Consider the following 23650-nt stretch of genomic DNA (forward strand, 5'->3'; position numbering starts at 1 on the left):
AGCTCATGACTGTCAATACAGAGCAGCCAAGTAGATCCCTGGTCCTTGGGGGTTCTCTGTGTCTGCTGCCAGAGAAAGGAGCTTGGAACAGAGAGTGGCTGGAGAGCTTGACTCCTTTTTGAGCTCACAGGCAAGAGTGCAATGGTATGTAACAGATACATTCTTAGCCCTGTTTCACTTCCTTTCACCCACCTTGAATTTCAGCAGCAGCTAGGATGGACAGTTCCTCTGAGTCCTGACATTACCCCTGTTCACTTGCGCCTCACCCAGGGTGGTCCAGGAAAAAAGCACAGAGAAGGAAACACCTCTTGGAGAAACTCTTAGCCAATGACTCTCATCTGGAGAGACGATTCTGAGGCACTTTCTAGATGATTACTTAGAATTCCCCGGATTCCCCAGCAACCCTGAGTTCAGGTCACCACCATGCCAACCAGCTATTCTCAATTGACTCTCCCCACTTGCATCTGTGCCTCTGTCCACTGTCGTTTCTGCTTTCAGGAGTCATCTCTAAAATAGGTCACCCGTCTACTCCTGTAGAGAAAAGAGAAAGGTCACCAGGTGCATGAAAGGATAAGTCAGTCAGTTCAGTCGCTCAGTCGTGTCCAACTCTTTGCAACCCCATGAATCACAGCACACCAGGCCTCCCTGTCCACCACCAACTCCCGGAGTTCACTCAAACTCACGTCCGTCGAGTCAGTGACGCCATCCAGCCATCTCATCCTCTGTTGTCCCCTTCTCCTCCTGCCCCCAATCTCTCCCAGCATCAGGGTCTTTTCCAATGAGTCAACTCTTCGCATCAGGTGGCTGAAGTATTGGAGTTTCAGCTTTAGCATCAGTCCTTCCAATGAACATCCAGGACTGATCTCCTTTAGGATGGACTGGTTGGATCTCCTTGCACTCCAAGGGACTCGCAAGAGTCTTCTCCAACACCACAGTTGGAGCATCAATCAAAAGCATCAATTTTTTGGCACTCAGCTTTGTTCACAGTCCAACTCTCGCATCCATATATGACCACTGGAAAAACCATAGCCTTGACTAGACGGACCCTTTTTGGCAAAGTAATGTCTCTGCTTTTCAATATGTATCTAGGTTGGTCATAACTTTCCTTCCAAGGAGTAAGCATCTTTTAATTTCATGGCTGCAATCACCATCTGCAGTGATTTTGGAGTCCAAAATAATAAAGTCTGACACTGTTTCCCCATCTACTTCCCATGAAGTGATGGGACCAGATGCCATGATCTTAGTTTTCTGAATGTTGAGCTTTAAGCCAACTTTTTCACTCTCCTCTTTCACTTTCATCAGGAGGCTTTTTAGTTCCTCTTCACTTTCTGCCATAAGGATGGTGTCATCTGCATATCTGAGGTTATTGATATTTCTCCCAGCAATCTTGATTCCAGCTTGTGCTTCTTCCAGTCCAGCGTTTCTCATGATGTACTCTGCATAGAAGTTAAATAAGCAGGGTGACAATATACAGCCTTGACGTACTCCTTTTCCTATTTGGAACCAGTCTGTTGTTCCATGTCCAGTTCTAACTGTTGCTTCCTGACCTGCATACAGGTTTCTCAAGAGGCAGGTCAGGTGGTCTGGTATTCCCATCTCTTTAAGAATTTTCCACAGTTTATTGTGATCCACACAGTCAAAGGCTTTGGCATAGTCAATAAAGCAGAAATAGATGTTTTTCTGGAACTCTCTTGCTTTTTCCATGATCCAGCAGATGTTGGCAATTTGATCTCTGGTTACTCTGCCTTTTCTAAAACCAGCTTGAACATCTGGAAGTTCATGGTTCACATATTGCTGAAGCCTGGCTTGGAGAATTTTGAGCATTACCTTACTAGCATGTGAGATGTGTGCAATTGTGCAGTAGTTTGAGCATTCTTTGGCATTGCCTTTCTTTGGGATTGGAATGAAAACTGACCTTTTCCAGTCCTGTGGCCACTGCTGAGTTTTCCAAATTTGCTGGCATATTGAGTGCAGCACTTTCACAGCATCATCTTTCAGGATTTGAAATAGCTCAACTGGAATTCCATCACCTCCACTAGCTTTGTTCATAGTGATGCTTTCTAAGGCCCACTTGACTTCACATTCCAGGATGTCTGGCTCTAGGTCAGTGATCACACCATTGTGATTATCTGAGTCGTGAAGCTCTTTTTTGTATAGTTCTTCTATGTATTCTTGCCACCTCTTCTTAATATCTTCTGCTTCTGTTAGGTTCATACCATCGCTGTCCTTTATCGAGCCCATCTTTGCATGAAATGTTCCCTTGGTATCTCTAATTTTCTTGAAGAGATCTCTAGTCTTTCCCATTCTGTTGTTTTCCTCTATTTCTTAACATTGATTGCTGAGGAAGGCTATCTTAATCTCTCCTTGCTATTCTTTGGAACTCTGCATTCAGATGCTTATATCTTTCCTTTTCTCCTTTGCTTTTCCTTTTGCGGTGGCCTAGAGGAGCTACCACACGCCAGAGGTCAGGTGAGGCGGCCGAGAGGAGCAACCCCACATCCAAGGAGTGGCGGCTGCACCCGTGCAGGAGGGCCAAGAGGAGCTATTCCACGTTCAAGGTCAGGAGGGGTGGCCCTGAGGAGATACCCCTCATCCAAAGTAAGAGAAACCCAAGTAAGACGGTAGGTGCTGTGAGAGGGCATCAGAGGGCAGACATACTGAAATCATAATCACAGAAAACTAGCCAATCTGATCACATGGACCACAGCCTTGTCTAACTCAATGAAACTAAGCCATGCCATGTGGGGCCACCCAAGACAGGAGGGCAATGGTGGAGAGGTCTGACAGAATGCGGTCCACTGGAGAAGGGAATGGCAAACCACTTCAGTATTCTTGCCTTGAGAACCCCATGAACAGTATGAAAAGGCAAAATGATAGGATACTGAAAGGGGAACTCCCTGGGTTGGTAGGTACTCAATATGCTACTGGAGATCAGTGGAGAAATAACTCCAGAAAGAACGAAGGGATGGAGCCAAAGCAAAAACAATACCCAGCTGTGGATGTGACTGGTGATAGAAGCAAGGCCCGATGCTGTAAAGAGAAATATTGCATAGGAACCTGGAACGTCAGGTCCATGAATCAAGGCAAATTGGAAGTGGTCAAACAGGAGATGGCAAGAGTGAACGTCGACATTCTAGGAATCAGCAAACTAAAATGGACTGGAATGGGTGAATTTAACTCAGATGACCATTATATCTACTACTGTGGGCAGGAATCCATTAGAAGAAATGGAGTGGCCATCATGGTCAACAAAAGAGTCCAAAATGCAGTACTTGGATGCAATTTCAAAAACGACAGAATGATCTCTGTTCGTTTCCAAGGCAAACCATTCAATATCACAGTAATCCAAGCTTATGCCCCAACCAGTAATGCTGAAGAAGCTGAAGTTGAACAGTTCTATGAAGACTTACAAGACCTTTTAGAACTCACACCCAAAAAAGATGTCCTTTTCATTAGCGGGAACTGGAAGGCAAAAGTAGGAAGTCAAGAAACACCTGGAGTAACAGGTAAATTTGGCCTTGGAGTACGGAATGAAGCAGGGCAAAGGCTAATAGAGTTTTGCCAAGAGAATGCACTGGTCATAGCAAACACCCTCTTCCAACTACACGAGAGAAGACTCTACACATGGATATCACCAGATGGTCAACACCAAAATCAGATTGATTATATTCTTTGCAGCCAAAGATGGAGAGCTCTATACAGTCAGCAAAAACAAGACCGGGAGCTGACTGTGGCTCAGATCATGAACTTCTTATTGCCAAACTCATACTTAAATTGAAGGAAGTGGGGAAAACCACTAGACCATTCAGGTATGACCTAAATCAAATCCCTTATGATTATACAGTGGAAGTGAGAAATAGATTTATGGGACTAGATCTGATAGACAGAGTGCCTGATGAACTATGGCTGGAGGTTCGTGACATTATACAGGAGACAGGGATCCAGACCATCCCCATGGAAAAGAAATGCCAAAAAAAAAAAAAAAAAAAGGATAAAGTAGCTCACAAATCAGTGTGAGAAAGAAAACTATACATTAAGAAAGCAAGACAGTTGCTACAAGAAACAAAAGCAATATTAGAAAACCACTGGCTGCATTCTCAAAAAGACTCAAAACATACTACATCTGTTCAACTGTGGAGAGGGAATAATCTGAAGTCAAAAAGGAAAAGAATGGAAAAAAGAAAGCAATTGGTAAAATAAAAGCCAAAAAAGGAGATGGGACTCCAGATTCCACACCTCAAGCTATATATCAGGGACTAAAACAACTCAAGCGACATCATAGAATTCAGAGACAAAGGGAAAGTGATAGAGAAAAGTGCTATAGAAGACAAATCTGTAAAGTTTATTAAGAATTTAATGGAAAATCCAGATGAAAGGTATTGATCAGAAAAGAAGTGCTAGTAAGTAGCAAGTTAAAACTCAGATATATCACACCTAAACATATCCTGATTCAATGTTTTAGTTTAAACAACAGAGAAAAATCACAAAGCACCCAGATAGGGAAAATCACCAGCCTACCAAAGGGCTCAAATTAAAACACTAACTGAAAAAAAATCATTGATAAAAGTTTTCCAACTGGTTGAGAGATAGATAAAAACAAATAACTAGTGAAAGGTATAAATTCATGGAGAAAGGAAGGTGAAGACACGGAACCAGTAAACAGAGACTTGCGCTATGAATGGTAATGAAGCTTATGGACACTATCAAACATAATATTTGAAATAGGAGGTGCACTATAAGAGATGATTTAGTAATAATTAGAAGTAAAGTCCTCGGCAACAGTAGTTGCCACTTATCATTCTGCTCTCACCCTCCATGGCCCCTGGGGATGTTCCTTTCTATAGTTCACAGGTAAGCTTTTTATTTTTAGTTGTTACACTTTAACTCATTTATCAATTATCTATGCTGAACCTAGCACTTCTGTGATTCATCAGCAGACAGAATTTGGGGGAAATGATACTCACATAAGCTTAAAACCTCATGGTGAAAGTTATTTTTAAAGTAATGCTAAAAACTATCTTTAAGACGCACTAAGTGCTTTATGGGGCTTCCCAGGGGGCTCAATGGTAAAGAATCTGCCTGCCAATGCAGGAGACAGTTGGGTTGGGATGATCCCCTAGAGGAAGAAATGACAACCCACTCCAATATTCCTGATGGGATGATCCCATGGACAGAGGAGCCTGGCAGGCTACAGCTGATGGGGTTGCAAAGAGTTGGACTTGACTGAGCACACAGGTATGCAAGTGTTTTATGAGGATTAAATACAAATTCACTTTTATCTAGTTCTGTTTCAGAATTACAAAGATGCTTGAGCCCTGTACAGATTTTCTTAAACCTTCTGGATCTACTCTCTTTGTTTCATTTCTAGTTTTGCCTATTTGTGCTCTTTTTTGTTCTTGATTAAATACCACAGATGTTTGTCTATTTTATTGATTGTTTTTCAATCTATTTCATTTTATTTTTTAACTTTACAATATTGTATTGGTTTTGCCATATATCAAAATGAATCCGCCACAGGTATACATGTGTTCCCCATCCTGAACCCTCCTCCCTCCTCCCTCCCCATACCATCCCTCTGGGTCATCCCAGTGCACCAGCCCCAAGCATCCAGTATCGTACATCGAACCTGGACTGGCAACTTGTTTCATATATGATATTATACATATTTCAATGCCATTCTCCCAAATCATCCCACCCTCTCCCTCTCCCACAGAGTCCAAAAGACTGTTCTATACATCAGTGTCTCTTTTGCTGTCTAGAGACAAAGTTCTTGATTTTGTTTGTTTGTTTAAACCAATGTTACTGTTTTCCTAGATTCATGTTCTGTTTTTATCATTCCAAAAGATTTCTTCCTCATTTCTTTACATTTGTTTTATCATTTTTCTAACCTTAGAAGTGGAATCCTTAGTCAATTCATCTTCTTCACTTAATAAAGAACTTATATACAAGGAAGAAAGAGAGATGCAAATACAGAGAACAAACAGTATTGTGGATACAGCCGGGGAAGGAGAGGGTGGGACAAATTGAGAAAGTAGCATTGACGCATATACACAATCATGTGTAAAATAGAAAGCTGGTGGGGAGTGACTATATACAGCACAGACAGCCCGGCCTGGTGCTCTGTGACCAGTGGGGTGGGTGGGTGGGGGTCAGCAGAGGGAGGCTCAAGACATGTATATAATTATGACTGATTCGCTTTGTTGTGTGCCAGAAACCAACACAACATTGTAAAGCAATTTTCCCTGCAATTAAAAAATAAATTTTTAAAAAAGAAGCTTGGTTGCTGTGGAGTAGGGCTTTGGCTATATCTGACTGGTTTCTGAGTGTACACATTATCATTATTTTCTACATATTGCACAATTACAGTCTTGAAATTCTTCATTTGCCTGAGTAATTTAGAGGTGCAGTTGTAACTCCCAAGGTTATCCTGTTGTGATGTACAAGACACAGCAATCGAAATGTAGTATTTAGTAACACAGAGGGACAAAGAGAGGGCCTCAAAGGAATCAACGTCAGGCGCCTCCACGAAGTGGAGACCAGAATGTGGGGAGTCAGGCAGTGGGCTGCTGTTTTCGTGCGGAGCCTTGTGAGATCATTTAAGTGTTTAGACGAGGCTGACCTATGACTTTGACAAACATTAAAACCACGAAAGTAAGTGCAGAAAAATACAAGGGAATTGTAACATGACCAGTCGGGGCAGGGAAGGTGGGAGTCATGGCATTCTAAATTATTCTTTGTTAAGGCTTTGTTTGGTCAGATATAAAGCTAACTATTAAACACAGAATTAGCTTGTATAACTTCCAGCCCAGTGGAGGGAAGAAAAGGAGGAATAAAGAAAGTGCCAGTAATTCAAATAGCAGAGAGTCGGTAGAGGGAGGAAAAAAGAAACTGAAAATGAACAAAATAAATGACAGTAAAATCCAGATGGATCAATAATCAAAACACACGTGAAAAAGTAAACTTTCTTACTGAGAGATGATTTTAAAAAGGGAGCCCTCCTTCATTGTTGGTGGGAACGTAAATTAGTGCAGCCGCTATGGAAAATAGAACAGAGTTTCCTCAAAAAACTAAAAACAGAGCTGCCATGTAATCTAGCAATTCCACTTCTGGGTATGTATCTGAAGAAAACAATAATTCAGAAATGTACATGAACCCCTATGTTCATAGCAGCACTATTCACAGTGCTATTCATCAGCAGAGGAGCGGATAAAGACGCGGCACACACGAATAATGGAACACTGCTCGGCCATCAAAAAGAGCGAAACAATGCCATCTGCAGCAACACAGATGGATCTAGAGACTGTCACACTGAGTGAAGTCAGTCAGAGAAAGACGACCACATGCTACCACCTATATGCGGAATCTAAATCACGACACAAATGAATTTACTTACTTAACAGAAACAGAGTCACAGACACAGGGAACAGACTTGTGGATGCCAAGGCGGGAGACGGAGGGGGCAGGAATGGACCACGTGTTTGGGATGAGCAGATGCAAACCATTATGTATAGAATGGATAAAGTCCTACTATATAGCACAGGGAACCTGTGATATATATTCTGTGATAAACCATAATGGAAAAGAATATGAAAAAGAATGTATATATGTGTAACTGAGGGGCTTCCCCAGTAGCTCACTGGTAAAAGAATCTGCCTGCAATGCAGGAGCTGCAGGAGACATGGGTTTGATCCCTGGGTCAGGAAGCTCCCCTGGAGGAGGCATGGCAACCCACTCCAATATCCTCGTCTGGAGAATCCTAGAACCCAATGGACAGAGGAGCCTGGTGGGCTATAGCCTGTGGGGCCTCAAAGAGTCAGACACAACTGAGCGACTAAGCATAGCACAGCAGCATGGATAAATAAATCTCTTTGCTATACAGCAGAAATTAACAGAACATTGTAAATCAACTACACTTCAATAAAATAAAAAAAATTTTTTTGAGATGATTATCAAATGATGAAAATATAGAAGCTGGCCAGATTCCATTCCCCCACCAGAAACATATCTGAAATAATATGACACGACAGGTATGATCAACCCAGAGTAAGCATCATCAGTCACTTGCATCCTCTTTTAAAAAGAAAAAAAAAAAAAGAAATCCAACAGAAAAAACAATTAACAAAATAATTGAGCAAGTGTATACAAATCTATAGTAAGCATTTTAAAATAGATATCAAAGTTTTCAAATTAAAAGGAGATTGCTTTCATCTGACAAAGATCAAACAGATTGTTAACAGGGTTGATAAGATTGTGGGGAAAAGCCCTTTTAGACTCTGCTAGTGGAGTATAAATGCCTCGCCTATACTGTAATAAGGGTAGAGCAAAGTTGGCAACTTGTATGAAAAACTTTCCCTTTATTAAGCAAGCTTATTTTCAAACCCCAAATTCCTCTGCAAAAGGTTTATCCTGAGGGGGGAAAGATTAACCAATTTTTGCTCCTACCTTTTTTATTATTAAATACTAAAATGTGGGGACAATCTAAATGTCCATCAATAGATTTGGTTAATAAACAATGGCATATTTATACAGCTAAATGCTATATAAGCATTTATTTTTATTCATATAAGCATTTTAAATGATTCTATGAATCCACACGTATTGTCATGGAAAGATACGTCAAATTGTTAAAGCAATTGGTAAATGTGGCAAAAGGCAAAATTCTAATAGTAGCTATAACCAGCAGTACAATTTTAGGTGACTTCTTAATTATTTTACCAGTTTCCTAAGTTTTCCACAATGTACAACTTTTATTTTAATTTTTCAATGAATGTATTCACATAGCTCAGAAAATAAAAACAAAAGATGTATAGTGAAAAGTCTCTCCCCTCCCTCTGTCCCCATCTGCCTAATTTCACCCCCAGGAAACTCCTGTTATTAGCTTCAGTGTATCCTTTCAGAATTTATTTATGCATAAATAATAAAATTTGAATATATATTATTCCTCTCTTCCTTTTACACGAAAGATAATATATGGTTTTCACCTTGATATTTTTTAACTGAATAATAATATAGCTTGAGAACTTTGCTTATTAGTTTCATTTTTCTTTCTTTATCTACTATGCTGAATTCTACATGGGGATGTATCTTTGTTTGCTTATTTACTTACAGATGAATTACAATCAGCAAAAATAAAAGGACTTATATGTGTGGACAATGGAAACAGTAACAGATGTCGGATATCTTCATGTGTGCTACGATCATCATCGTATTTGAAACTGGTTAATATGAATATCCAGAGCTGACCATGGAAACATCCAAACAGGCCAATAACCATGGGATAATGGAGTGGGTTGCCATTTCCTTCTCCAGGGGATCTTCCCAACCCAGGGTTCCAACCCAGGTCTCCCCCATTGCAGGCGGCTTCTTTTCCATCTAAGCCACATTTGGCCTTTAGTTTCTAGAAAAAATTAGATCTTACCCATATTTTTACACAGCTTTTGAACTGTGGTGTTGGAGAAGACTCTTGAGAGTCCCTTGGACTGCAAGGAGATCCAACCAGTCCATTCTGAAAGAGATCAGCCCTGGGATTTCTTTGGAAGGAATGATGCTAAAGCTGAAACTCCAGTACTTTGGCCACCTCATGGGAAGAGTTGACTCACTGGAAAAGACTCTGATGCTGGGAGGGATTGGGAGCAGAAGGAGAAGGGGACAACAGAGGATGAGATGGCTGGATGGCATCCATCATCACCAACTCGATGGACATGAGTTTGAGTGAACTCCGGGAGTTGGTGATGGACAAGGAGGCCTGGCGTGCTATGATTCATGGGGTCGAAAAGAGTCGGACATGACTGAGCGACTGAACTGAACTGAACTGATATCAAGGCTATATATTGTTACCGCATTCCCAGCAGACGCTTTAACCTCTGAGCCACCAGGGAAGCCCTAATGGTAAGGCTAGGAAACACAAATCATCTTTTCCTCAGGGGCCAGCACAGAGTAAGAGATGCTGGAGGGGTGAATACCTCAGACACGTCTGGTGCACACGCCCCCTGCTCCACAATGATTCATGTACAAACCACCCATCTCTATTCGCGCCCCCATCACTGCATCAGTTTACTTCCTGGCCACGCCCCACCTTGTGACCACCCTCTCCAGCTCACAGGTTCCTGAGTTATTGCAGCTACTTCCATGAATTCAATTCACACTTTCTAGAATTCACAGGCTGGTAACACTCACATTTTTCCCTCCAGCCCAGGTGGCTTCAGCATAACTGCCCAAGCAGTGTCCTCCTCACCTAATGAAAAGACCCCCGTTCAAACTAACAAGGGAAAACTGGGGTTTGTGAAAGGATGCTGGGGTGGGCTCAGCCAGGATTTAATGGCTTCTCTCTTTTCTACACATAATCTCTGTGTGCACTTTCAGATGCCATGTTAAGAGAGAACACGACTGGAGGCCCATCTGTGGCTGGGGAGAGAAGTCTTGTGGGGCCTCTGGGAAGCATGGCTTCTTCCCCAGGTACTGAGAAGAGGGAGCTGGGGACATCTTCAGTCCACGGCAGGTGCTCTTTCCAGTTCTGGGGGTGCTCTGGTGGGAGAAGGTGCTTTGGGAGCTTTTTGTCCCTGCCACCTTGGCTGGGGTGGAGGGAGTGGGGAGCAGGGGTTGCTTCTGGCTCCATCCTCAGGCTGTCTGGTGCTCAGGTCAGACCTGCTGTTGGTAGATTGTGAACTGGTTTTTTTTGGTCACCTCTTCCTTTGTGGCTTGTGATCCATTTTTCTCCATCCTATATGCCCCTCCAACTCTTCCCAGGATGTCAGCCAGACCTTCTGATCCACCAACAGGCACTCTAATTATGAGATGCATTTGCCACTGCTACCTCCTCCATGTCCTGACCTCAGACCTTTAGGTAGAAGCCTGGTCGCACCTCTGTGTTGGCCACCAAGGCTCCAGACCACAGTGGAAACTTCCGAACCTTTGTGTCAGCCTCCATCATCATTCAGAATTGTGGGTGCAGGATGAGGAAGATTGAAAGGCTACCCACTTTCTTGATTCTAACTCATAACAAAGATGGAAGTTAGGCTCCCAAACACATGGGAGCAGGTTCTCTTTGATAATTAGGGACCAGGGCTAAAGGATGTCCTCTAGTAGCTAAGTTCTACAATCATGGATATTTTAAAAATAAAGTTTCATTTTTAAATTTTGTCTTTCATGCTCCCAGTGCAGGGGGCATGGGTTTGGTCCCTAGACAGATCAATGGATAAAGAAGCTCTGGTACACATAGACGACATTACCCAGCTATAAAAATGAACAAATGTGAAACAGTTGAACTGAGGCGGATAAAACTAGAATGAAGTAAGTCAGAAAGAGAAAAAAGATATCATATAATAACATATATGTGAAGAATCTAGAAAAAGGGTACCAATGAACCTATTTGCAAGTCAGGAATAGAGATGAAGGTATATAGAGAACGGACTCATGGACACAGTGAGGAAAGGAGAGGGGGAAACGAATTGAGAAAGTGGTACTGACATATATACATTATCATGTGGAAAATAGATAGCCAGTGGGAAACTTCTGTATGACACAAGGAGCCCAGCTTGGCACTCTGTGATGACCTAGGGGGTGGGATACAGGGGTGGGAGTGGGAGGGAGGCTCAAGGGGGAGAGGATATACATATAATTATGACTGATTCATGTTGTTGTGCAACAGAACCAACATTGTAAAGCAATTATCCTCCAACTTAAAAAATTAATTAATAGAAAATAACATCATACAAAAACAAATTTTATTTTTAAAAATATTACACAGTAAAGTATACCTTCTATCAGTGCTGAGCTCTATGGATTTCAACACATGTATTGATTTACATGACAACCACCACAATCAGGACACAGAAGGGTTCCATTCCCTGGACCTGTGCAAGTCCCTTCTCTCCTTCTTTATAGTCACACTCTCCCCCTGTCCTAAACCCTGGCAAACACTGATTTGTTCTCCAGCATTTTAGTTTCATCTGTTTAAAAGAGTCATATAGATGGAATCATACAGTATGTAACCTTTCTTTCAATTGGCATAATGCTTTTGGGCTTTATTCAAGTCACAGCTTTTTTTTTTTTTTAAGAACAATAAAAGGATTTACATAGGTGATTTAGATTGGAATTGTAAAGAAAAGTTGGGTAGCCCTCAGGTAATTGGTCTTATCAAACCCAGAGTCCAGAGGGAAAAAAAAAAGATACAAAATTGGTCCAGAGAAAAAGATCTAAAAATACTGCATAGCTGGATCTTTTCCTTCAGTTCTTCACTCTGCATTTGCTTTTCCCATGATGCCCCATCAATTTGCAATTTAAATTGAAATCACAGCTTTTTCAACCACCCAGACTTTGTAATGTCAGCCAGCCCCTCCCGAGCTGTTGATGGACCATGACAACCAAGTATGATAAAGTAATACAGTGACTTCAAAGCCAGAGGGATCCAGGTGGGTAGGGCAGCATTTCCCAGAGTGTGAGGTATGTAGCACTAGTGGCTAAAAAATGTTTTGGCAGCACATAGACATGACTTTAAATGCCACCTAATCACCTCACTACAAAATAATCATCTTTCCTTTTTCATTCTATTCAAAATCTTCTGATTACAACATGGAAAAAGTTTTAGGTGCTAAGATGTTGTTAACACCTCCCGAATAGGTTTTGATCTCTCTAACAGAAAAAAAAGAGGCTGCCACAGGCAGAACGTGGCACAGGCAATAGAATCTGGCTGGAATCTATTTGCATTGTTTGGCTTTTACTGCATTGGTTTTTATGACCACTTTCTGTTTCTGGCAAGTGATGATTCTCATTTAAGATAGAGATACAAAGTGTCATATTTAAGTAAATGGTTAAGCAAAAATTATGAGTGGACTTTAACACCATATAAAGGATATAAGAGTTGGACATGACTGAGCGACTGAACTGAAATGAACTGAACTGAAAGGATATAAAAGTATTTGTATATGGCACCTACATGACTGAAGATGGGAAACAACATACCAGATTTTAGACAGAACTTTTCTGACTCTATGATTGGAGAGGCTCACTGACAGATCACTCCAGAGGCAGGACAAACCTAGATGACTGATTACATAGCTATGCCATCAATGGTTCATATGCACAGGCTGTCAATACTGATCATACAACCAATTCCAATGGAGTTCCCTCCACATCAAAGCTCTGCTTGGCTTTAAAGGGAATTGTGTCAGAGATGATGCAATTCATCCTTCTGAAGGGTGGCTACATTCTCTTCTCCATCATACTCATCTCCCTCCAGCCTCCTCTGCACCAGCGTCCCAGTGTTCTCCTGTTATTCTACAGGTGCCGGCGACTGAGCAAGGCTGGAGAGCAGTCCTTCTAGGCTGATCTTTACGGTCCACCCCTGCCCGTCCATCAGCCTCTCCCCGAAACCAAGACCTCACTCTCCAGGTTGGGCTTCTACCTGGACCAAACCACCCAGTCTTAGAGGCACTCACCTCCTGCGCAAGCTAGGTCATCTCTAAAACATGGATCTCAGCATCTCCGTCCTATCCAGGTACCTAAAAGCCAAAAGAAGTGTGTAGCGGAATAGAGAGGTCTGAGCTGTTCTGAGTATGGCACCGTGATCTGGGGACAGTGACCCAGCTGCAGAAAATGTCTATCCCCTGAAGAAACAGTCTGGAGCAGTGACAACATCACAGACTCAAAATCCTCGGGGGTTCTGTGGGTGTGTACAAGAATGACAATAAGAAGCAGTGGGGGGACTTCCCTGGTGGTTCAGCGGATGCGAAACCGATTGTCAAGGCAGGGGACATGGTTCGATCCCTAGTCTGGGAAGATCCCACATGCCTTGGAGCAACTAAGCTCATCAAAAGAAGCCACCACGATGAGAAACCCTTGCACCACAGCTAGAGAGAGTAGCCCCCGCTTGCCACAACTAGAGAAAGACTGTGCACAGTAATGACAAGCAACCAAGATAAATAAATTTTAAAAATACTTAACTTGCAACTTCAAAAAATATTTAAAGAAAAGAAGCAGTGGGGGTTGTGGCTCCCTCCCTGGGGGTTAGTTCTACAACCAAATGGGTTTCTCCAACCTTGGGTAATCCTGGCTCCAGATTCTTCTCCTCCCCATTGGCCCAACAGGTAAGACTCCAGCTTTCCTCACCTTGACAAAGGTCCACATTATGCGTTTTGTCTTCCAGTCACGCCCATCGGCTTAGTGATGGTCATACCTCCTCCAAGCACAATCCAGGAAGGGGGACCCTCAACAGTATGACACATGACAGTGAATCATGGCAACAACACAGCAGGTCGGAATGCTTGACATCCTCATCTTATAGGGGGAAATCAAAGCTCAAGACGGTAGCAGCTAACCCCACAGCTCATACATGGCTGAAGGGGGATTGCAACGTGGTACAGCCTGCCTCTAAGGCCCACCCTGCCAGGATGGCGAGAGGACAGCTTTTGGGTAGCATCCAGCCCACGAACGTGTTCTCTTTGTTCCTCAAGGGTTCAATAAAAGTTCCAAATCAGTGAGACACAATTATAAATTGAGAGTTCACATTTTTAAAAAACGAATATCACTATTCATAATAGGTTAGAGGTATCTTTTTAAATATTTATTTATTTGCCTGCATCAGATCTTCATTGCATCATGTGGGGTCTTTCGTTTGGGGCACAGACCCTAGCATTGGCGTGAACGCTCCAGTAGTTGCAGCACATGGGCTTAGTTGCTGCTCAGCATGTGGGATCCCAGTTCTTCAACCAGGGGCTGAACCCATGTCCCCCACATTGCAAGGTGGATTCTTAACCACTGGGCCACTAGAGAAGTCCCTCGCATTTAAAAAAAAATGCTTTATTTCAAGTTTTTTTTTTTTTTTTTCAAAAAAGAAAAAACCTTGAAGATCTGGCAATATTGGGATGGCAAAAAGTCTTCTGGGATGCATTAACTGGACAAATGTCCTCCCCCACTGTTCCACACATACGCTCAGTTGTCTCCGACTCTTTGCAATCCCATGGACTGTAGCATGTCGGTTCCTCTGTCCATAGGACTTTCCAGGCAAGAATACTGGAGTAGGTTGTCATTTCCTACTCCAGGAGATCTTTCCTGCCCATGGATAGAACCTGGATCTCTTGCACTGGCAGGCAGATTCTTTACCACTGAGCCACCTTGGAAGCCTATTATCCTTGGTAGCAAAGAACAACTGAATTAAGTCAAGTCCTTTACCTCCTGGCAAAATGACTGCCAGACAGAGATTTGGCCAAGATGACCAAGAATCTCTGGTTAACAGAGGTCTTCTTGCTAGAAAAAATAAACTTAAAGAGGCCTTAAAGTGGGAATTTTGCCACCACGGAGCTTTGCAATGACTTAACTCATTTTTCACAGAATTAATAATTCAGATCCCACACTGTTTCAGCCAGAAGTGGCCATAAACTGCAGAGAGTTTAACCAACCACTTCTAAAAATGGGGATTGATCCTGGGAAATGCTACCTCCACTTTAAGCCATCTCACTTGAGGCAAATGAAAGCTGTTAGATGATTTCATATCTTCATTAAAACCATCAAAGCAGAAACACACTGCATAGAGGTTGCCAAGGCAGAGAACATTTCCCCATGCTCCAGCAGCTTTGGGGAAGTTGGGGAGATACAGATCCTGATTATCTTGTGGGAAGGCATTACAGTGTTCAGTACTGTTTGAAAGAAATCACACAGAAGCCCCCTAAATCGAGCAACGCCATCAAGGCAGCTCCCTTGCCAGGCATGTTGATGAGGCTGGAACAAGAATGAGAAGCTGGGTGATACCCACACTAAGTGACACGTGCCTTTTCTGGGTTGGAACAAAGCTAGTTCAATCTTCAAAACACTCAAGAGGTTACCTAAGAACACTGCATTTATAAATAGGGCTTCCAAGACCTCTAGAAAGAGGGACTGCCACCTCTCACCAATTTGGGGGTGATCCTGCAGCCTCCAAGCTACAGTAGAACATGGCATTCCTTTCTTTGCTTAGCTCAGGGACACCTACAGGTAGATATCTGACTTGTCAAGCCAGGAGCTGTACTGGGAAGTGCGTTAGGTTCAGACATCAGCATGCTGTCAATTGTAAGGGTCTGAAAGACAGCAAACCCTTAAGAGGTGGTGATGACACCATCATCACACTACCATCTTCCCTGACTCCTCTCTCACACCTAGCCGCCATGAATCCATCAGCAAAACCTGCAACTGCACCTTCAGAAGATACCCAGCACCTGTCCACATCGCACAGCTCCACCGTTACCACCGCAAAGGCCTCTGCTAAACAGCCCAAGAGATCTTTTCAAGATGTAAGTCAGATCATAAGACTCCTTCACTCCAAACCCTCCAATATATCTCCTCGTTTGCTCGGGGTAGAAGCCAAAATTCTTGCAACGTTTTGGAGAGCATTTTGGCAGTACATATCTCCAGCCTTTAAAAAAGTTCTTCACTTGGACCTAGTAATTTCACTTCTAGAACTCTGTGCTAAAGAAAGAATCAGAGACCTAGGCAATGCAGCATTACTTATTAATAAATAGGAAAAAATGGGGGATCAGCAACTAAAAGTCCAACAAGAGGGGAATGTATAAACCCTCCATGGGACCACATGACAGAATGAGACCCAGATGCTGAAATCAAGGTCTGGAAACATTTAATGGTGTGGGAACATCTTAATGATGGAATGTTAGACAAAGAATGCAGGACTGAAAAATTGTGTTTATATATCTATGTGTGTTTGTGTGCTAAGTCACTTCAGTCATATCTGACTCTTTGTGACCCTATAGACTGTAGCCTGCCAGGCTCCTCTGTCCATGGATTTCTCCAGGCAAGAATAGTTGCCATTTCCTCCTCCAGCAGACCTTTCTGACCCAGGGATCGAAACCACGTCTCTTACATTTCTTGCATTGGCAGGCGGGTTCTTTACCACGAGTGCCACCTGGGAAGCCCTTTATGTATCTGTACTATGGTGTCAGTTTTGTTTGAAACAAACTAAAGTCCCAGTTCTTCTGCTCCTTGGCTGGGCAGCTGGGGTCAATCTTTGAGTCTCTGAGAATACCAGTTCATTCAGCTCTCAAAGTGAGAGGGGGAACATTTGGGTCCCGCAGTTTTCACTGTTGCATGGCACAGCATATTAAAAAAAAAGTAATACATATATCATATTAATAAAAATTTCATGCAAAACCCTGTAAGGCCCCAAACGGGGGCCTGGCCACGCTTCTGAGTTTACTTCCCATCACTCTCCTCCTGGTGTGGCCAGTCCAGCCACTTGGCCCCTAGATTTCCCTCAATCATACCAGCTCCCTGCTGTCCTCAGAGCCTCTTCATTTCTTGCGCCTCTGCCGAAAAGTGCTCTTCGCTCAGATCACACGTGCTTTGCCCCTTAACCTCCTCCAGGTCTTTGCTCCAACATCACCTTCTCAGTGAGGCCTTTCCCAGCCTCCCTGTCCCGAACCGCAGTGTCCCCTCCTGGCCACTGAGAACTCGCCATCCTCCACCCCTCGAATTATCCCACAACCCTTATCACCATCACACAGAGATGCAATTTGCTTATTTCTTTTGCTTAATGAATGATATTTTTTTTGCTTGTTTAATGAATGATAAGAATGCTTGTGTTTATTTTTTTAATTAATTTTTATTGGAATATAGATGCTTTACAATGTTTCTGCTGCTGCTGCTGCTGCTAAGTTGCTTCAGTCGTGTCTGACTCTGTGTGACCCCAGAGATGGCAGCCCACCAGGCTCCCCCGTCCCTGGGATTCTCCAGGCAAGAACACTGGAGTGGGTTGCCAGTTCCTTCTCCAATGCATGAAAGTGAAAAGTGAAAGTGAAGTCGCTCAGTCATGTCCAACTCCTAGCAACCCCATGGACTACAGCCTATCAGGCTCCTCCAGCAAAATGAATCAGCCATACACATACATACATCCCCTCCGTTTTGGCCTTCCCTTTCAGGTCACCACAGTGCATTAAGTACAGAGTTCCAGTCAAGAATCTGCCTGTAATGCAGGAGACTTGGGTTCGATCCCTGGGTTGGGAAGATCCCCTGGAGAATGGAATGGCTACACACTCCAGTACCCTGGCCTGGAGAATTCCATGGACAGAGGATCTTGGCAGGCTGTAACAGTCCATGGGGTTGCAAAGAGTCAGACAGGACTGAGCAACTTTCACACTCCCCGTGCTCTGCAGTAAGCTGTCATTTGTTACTATCTTCTACACAGTATCAATAGTGTATACCTGTCCGTCCCAGTCTTCAGTCCTTCCCTCCCCCTTTCCCCCTTGGTGTCCATACACTTGTTCTCCACCTCTGTTTCAAATGTATGGACACCAAGGGGGAAAGGGGGAGGGAAGAACTGGGAGACTGGGACTGACGCATATACACTATTGATACTGTGTCCGGAGAAGGCGATGGCACCCCACTCCAGTACTCTTGCCTGGAAAAATCCCATGGACGGAGGAGCCTGGTGGGCTGCAGTCCACGGGGTCGCTAAGAGTCAGACACGACTGAACGACTTCACTTTCACTTTTCACTTTCATGCATTGGAGAAGGAAATGGCAACCCACTCCAGTGTTCTTGCCTGGAGAATCCCAGGGACGGGGAAGCCTGGTGGGCTACCGTCTATGGGGTCGCACAGAGTCGGACACAACTGAAGCGACTTGGCAGCAGCAGCAGCAGATAAGATCAAGATACCATTTTTCTAGATTCCGCATACACATGTTAATATATATTTGTCTTTCTGTCTTACTTCATTCTGTATGACACTCTCACGTGGTACATATATATATGATGGAATATTACTCAGCCATAAAAAGGAACAAAATTGGGTCATTTGGAGAGATGTGAATGGACAGTGCACTTATTTCTTTACTGACCATCTCCCTTTTTCCCCACAGAAAGTAAGCACCACGGGGCAGGGATTTTTGTGGTTTTTTCTTTTCACCACTCCCTCCCTGGGAACTGCAACAGTGTCAGGCACTGAAGATGCTCACTAAATATGTGTTAAAGAGGTGGCTGAGTTCTCAGCACCATATCCTGCACTCGCTCACCCAGCCTCCCAAGACCCACGTGTGAAAAGCCTAACGAAGGGCCGGGGCCAGTCTGTGGCCTTGGAACAGGCTCACCCATTCCTAAACATAGTCACTCAACAACTATTTATTGAGCACCTACTGTGTGCCACTCTGGGGACACACAGCCATGTACAAGACAGACAAGATTCCTGCTGTCCTGGAGTTTGGGGTCTGGTGGGGGAGATAGCTAGTAAAAAGGAAAAGGAACAAGACCATTTCGGATTGCAATACAAAGTCAGAAGTAAATAAAGTGGGGAAAAGAGATAAAGGGTGATGGGGAAGGTAAGTCAGCTAGGATTGGGTAACAAAGGAAGCCGTTACTGTCTTATAAGTGACATTTGAGCTGGAACCTGCACGATGAGAAGCAGCCAGATCTAGGATGCTCTGGAGGGAGAGTGATTCAGGTGGAGGAAAGCCAATGCAAACGTCCTAAAGCTGAGGCCTCAGCTCCCCAGAAAGTCTCTGACCCACTCTGAGTGATACCACATGCCAAGAGCATTTTCTCTCCCAGCACATCTTGCTATTGGATTTTTCTGCCCCTTGAACTCTTTAAAGGACAGTTCTTTCTTCCTTTTTTCTAGGATTTACCACAGTGTCTGGTGTGTGTGTGTGTGTGTGTGTGTGATTGTGTGTGTGTGTGTGTCGCTCAGTCATGTCCGACTCTTTGTGACCCCATGGACTGCAGCCAGCCAGGCCCCTCCATCTGGGCACAAATACTGGAGTGGGTTGCCATTTCCTTCTCCAGGACATCTTCTGGACCCTGATAAGGAACCTGCATCTCTTGCATCTCCTACATTGGCAGGTGGATTCTTTAATACAAGCGCCACCTGGGAAGCCTGGTATATAGTAGGTAGTCAATAAATGCACATAGAACTAAAGTAATTTGAAAAAAAAACTTTATTTTTTGATTTGACTGTAATCAGAGGTAAAATCCTGGGGTGACTGTATTTAGAAACAGCATCTCTATAGGGCCAGCCCCTTTACCTGCCCCCTGCAAAGATCCCATCTGCCCACTGAGATCCAAATAACATGCTATCTCCTCCAGAAAGCCTTCCAAAATTCCCCCAACTGGATCTCATCTCCTTCCCATGCTATTATAGCTCTGCTTGCATCTCTCTTATGGTTCCTATCATCAGCTGACTTGTGTAAAAATTTTCCATGAACATTTCATAACCCATCAAACTGGGAGGAGCCCAGTTTTGTCCACCTCTGGGTCCTTAGTACTCAGCTCGATGAAGGAATGATGAGAAAACCAATGACCAATAATGAGAGCCAACACTTGGACCCCTTCCACATGTCAGAAATTTTCTGAGCACTTTTTTACATGATATCACTCATTCAGACCTCACTGCAACCCTATGAGTAGATGAGAGGATTGGTTCCAAATGGAGATAGAACCAGGGCACAGAAGACCCACTGGTTAGTGGACCCTACTCAGTGGTAGAACCGAGATTCCAATTCAGTCATTCTGATTCAAGAGCCTGAGTTTTTAATCACTGTGCTGAAAATGTCTTCTGACTTCCATTTTAAGTTCTTCTCATCCATGTACTCAGGGCTGCCCTCCTTCCCTCTTTTCTGTGTGCCACGAGGCACTGCTTCAATGCCAGCTCATTTGTCCACCAGCCTTAGGATGGATCTGGAATTCCTTCACCAGGCAGTGAGCACCTGGACCTGGAAACCCTGAGTGAGCAGGAAGCCCTCTCCTCGTCAGAGTCGATGACTATCTGCCCATCTGAAGGCAAGCTTGGGGAGCCCTGCTATCACAGACACCCTCTAAATGGCTTCTGTTGACAACATATGGGAAGTCCTAGGGACAATTGTCCCCAGTCTAGCTCCTTCTATGCAGCTAAAAAAGTATGCAGGAAGACACGGCATTGTCTTCCCCTCTTTATTCAGTGAGATCAAACTATCTGAGAAGGAAGAGTGACACCCTGCCCGACCATTATTTTTAAGTCTCACATCAGGCGTCACAGAGGGAGAGAAAAGGAGCTTTGCATCCTGAGATTTCAAAAAGACATCCTGTTCCACATGAGCCTCTAAATTGAAGAAACAAAAATAGCTCTGAACCCCTTTCACATACATTGCCAAGTCCCTAGTGGAAACAACTTTATCTCTGACTTTTGCAACACTGATGCCTGCAGGTATATAATCACCATGGAGATATGATATTCATGGGGGAGACCACTGATTTTCCACCAGCGAAGGCAGTGATGAAACCAGTAGTAAACTGGTGGGATATTGTTTTTTTCCTTTTTAATACATGCTATGCCCTTTATTCCGGAGAAGGCAATGGCACCCCACTCCAGTACTCTTGCCTGGAAAATCCCATGGACGGAGAATCCTGGTAGGCTGCAGTCCATGGGGTCGCTAAGGGTCGGACATGATTGAGCAACTTCACTTTTCACTTTCCTGCATTGGAGAAGGAAATGGCAACCCACTCCAGTGTTCTTGCCTGGAGAGTCCCAGTGATGGTGGAGCCTGGTGGGCTGCTGTCTATGCGGTCGCACAGAGTCAGACACGACTGAAGCAACTTAGCAGCAGCAGCATACCCTTTATTCAGGGAATCCTGTTCCTCTGAAGGCTAGGCTACTTTGTAAATACTGCAAGCCGCAATACTTTTCTGAATGCTCATATTTGTTCTGAGTTTTCCTTTGGCTTGTCTTCTTCAATCATTAACACATCAAAGGAATCTGAAAGCTAGAAACATCTCTGGACTTAACTTACACTGGATTTTCTGCAAACTCTGGCAGTGTTTCCTATGATGTCGGGGCATACCCCATCTCAGTAATTTTAGTTACTACATAGACCGACTAAATGTCACTCAATCGCAAAGAGAGAGAACTTATGATTTTGTCCACTTCACTTTCATTCATTCTGATTACATCAAGGAGTAATGTTTCACATTGATATTAGTATTTTTTTAACTGCTCTTTTTAGTATCCCCATTCTCTTTTGAACAAAGATAAAGCATGCTGCAGGCTTGGAACATTTTAGCCACTTTCACTAGCAAAAATTCAATTAAAAATAAATAAATTTTTTTAAAAATGAAAAAAAGTTCAATACCATTGTTATGTTTTCAATCTATTTATTTTTACAATTACTTCCTAATTGTGGCAAGTGATGCTGGCTTTCCATTTAAGGTGGTTTTCAAATAAAGTTGTGTTTTAAAACTACGTATTTCAATTATATTTGCATAATGGATGTTAGGTTTACAAATGCAAGCACTTCTCTTGAAGGATACACAAAAACCGATCTGGTGATTGTTTCTGGGAGGAGGAACTGCGTGGAAGGGGAAATAGGGTACAAAGGAGGAGAATGGTTTTTAGGGAAAATCCTCTGTCACTTTTGAAGTCTGTATTACGGGAAGATATTATCTATTCTACAATGTACACACTGGCAGAAGATAAACCCAGATTTTTATGAAAAATCAAAATTTTTTAAAGTGCTAACTTTAAAGTATTAAGAAAATAATAGAGGTCATGCCGGGTTTGGGCAACTATGAGGCGGTACAAAAATGTCTGAAGCCTGGAAAAAGCTACCCTACGGGGGCGTGGACTTGATGCTATCCCTCCAAGGATGTCAATGAGAGGTCCTCGGGCCTTCACCCAGAGTGGACACCTTGGTTTTTTTACTTGTGGGAGCTAGTGACCACAGACCCTGAGAAGGAACCATGATTAGAGCCGTTGATTTCAAAGCTTGGGAAGACACTCCCAATGGACTTGTGTCCAGGAGATCCTGTGATCCTCAAGCCTCAGGTAACCCAACCGGTCTCTCTAGCCCACGATCTTTGGAAGCACACGCTCAGTAGTAATCCCTTGCCCCGTCTCTGCACCATTATCCTCTGAGGAAGCTGGGTGAGGATAGCACTGGACCAACAGCCCGGCTGTGTAGCTTGACAGGCAGCAGTTACCTCTGAAATGCTAAGGTATTTCCATCACTGGTGGCTTTTACCCACCTCATCAAGCTGCCCATAGACTACAAAGCCCTCCAGCCCACCAGTGCAGCCCATTAAGAGAACAAAGTGGCAGCAGAGCTGGCCTACAGCAGCTTGGCACTGATTCCGGCAAATGGTAGGCATCTGACAAATAAATGGATTAACCCACCCTGGGATTAGCTCACAGGGCAGAGAGTCTCAGAGGTTTAGGTAGACTGCATGACCTTGCAGATCCCTCCACCCTGACTCACTGCCAGCAAGCCTATCTACCTCCCCAACTTCCCACCCCCACTGCTGAGCCCTCACTCATAGAAACAGCCCCCACTCCAAGCCCACAGAGGATTCTGATCAATGGGGAGCTGTGTGCTTCCATCCCCACCCCACCCACTCGGTCACCCAATCATTCAGGAGCAAGGCAGTGGAAGTCTAACCGATGAGAAGAAAATTATTCTACTGTCCTGCACACCAGATGCAATGGAACATAGGCAAGCACACCTGTTGAGCATCAACCCTGCCCTGACTCTTCAGGGACTCTTGGGATGTGACTCCAAATATCTGGGCAGAACAGCAGCCAGTGAAGAACATGCCCACCAAAGCATCTTGTTCTCTCCTGGTGGCCATCAACTTGCACATTCCCTCGTTTCAGGATAGGCAGAAGAGAGCATAGGTAGCAATCAAAAATCTAAAATGACTACAGCTCAGG

At 43.6% G+C, this 23650-nt stretch overlaps 1 protein-coding gene across 2 annotated transcripts in view; it reads right to left on the reverse strand.

The window, feature by feature from the left end:
• HS3ST2 (heparan sulfate-glucosamine 3-sulfotransferase 2) overlaps positions 1–23650 on the reverse strand; it is a 119593-nt gene that overhangs the window by 89585 nt on the left and 6358 nt on the right. The gene's annotated exons all lie outside the window — the stretch shown is intronic.

This window comes from Bos grunniens, chromosome 25 (assembly GCF_055505025.1).
Source record: "Bos grunniens cultivar Pamir isolate PY7600 chromosome 25, Bosgru_T2T1.0, whole genome shotgun sequence".
Lineage (NCBI taxonomy): Eukaryota > Metazoa > Chordata > Mammalia > Artiodactyla > Bovidae > Bos > Bos grunniens.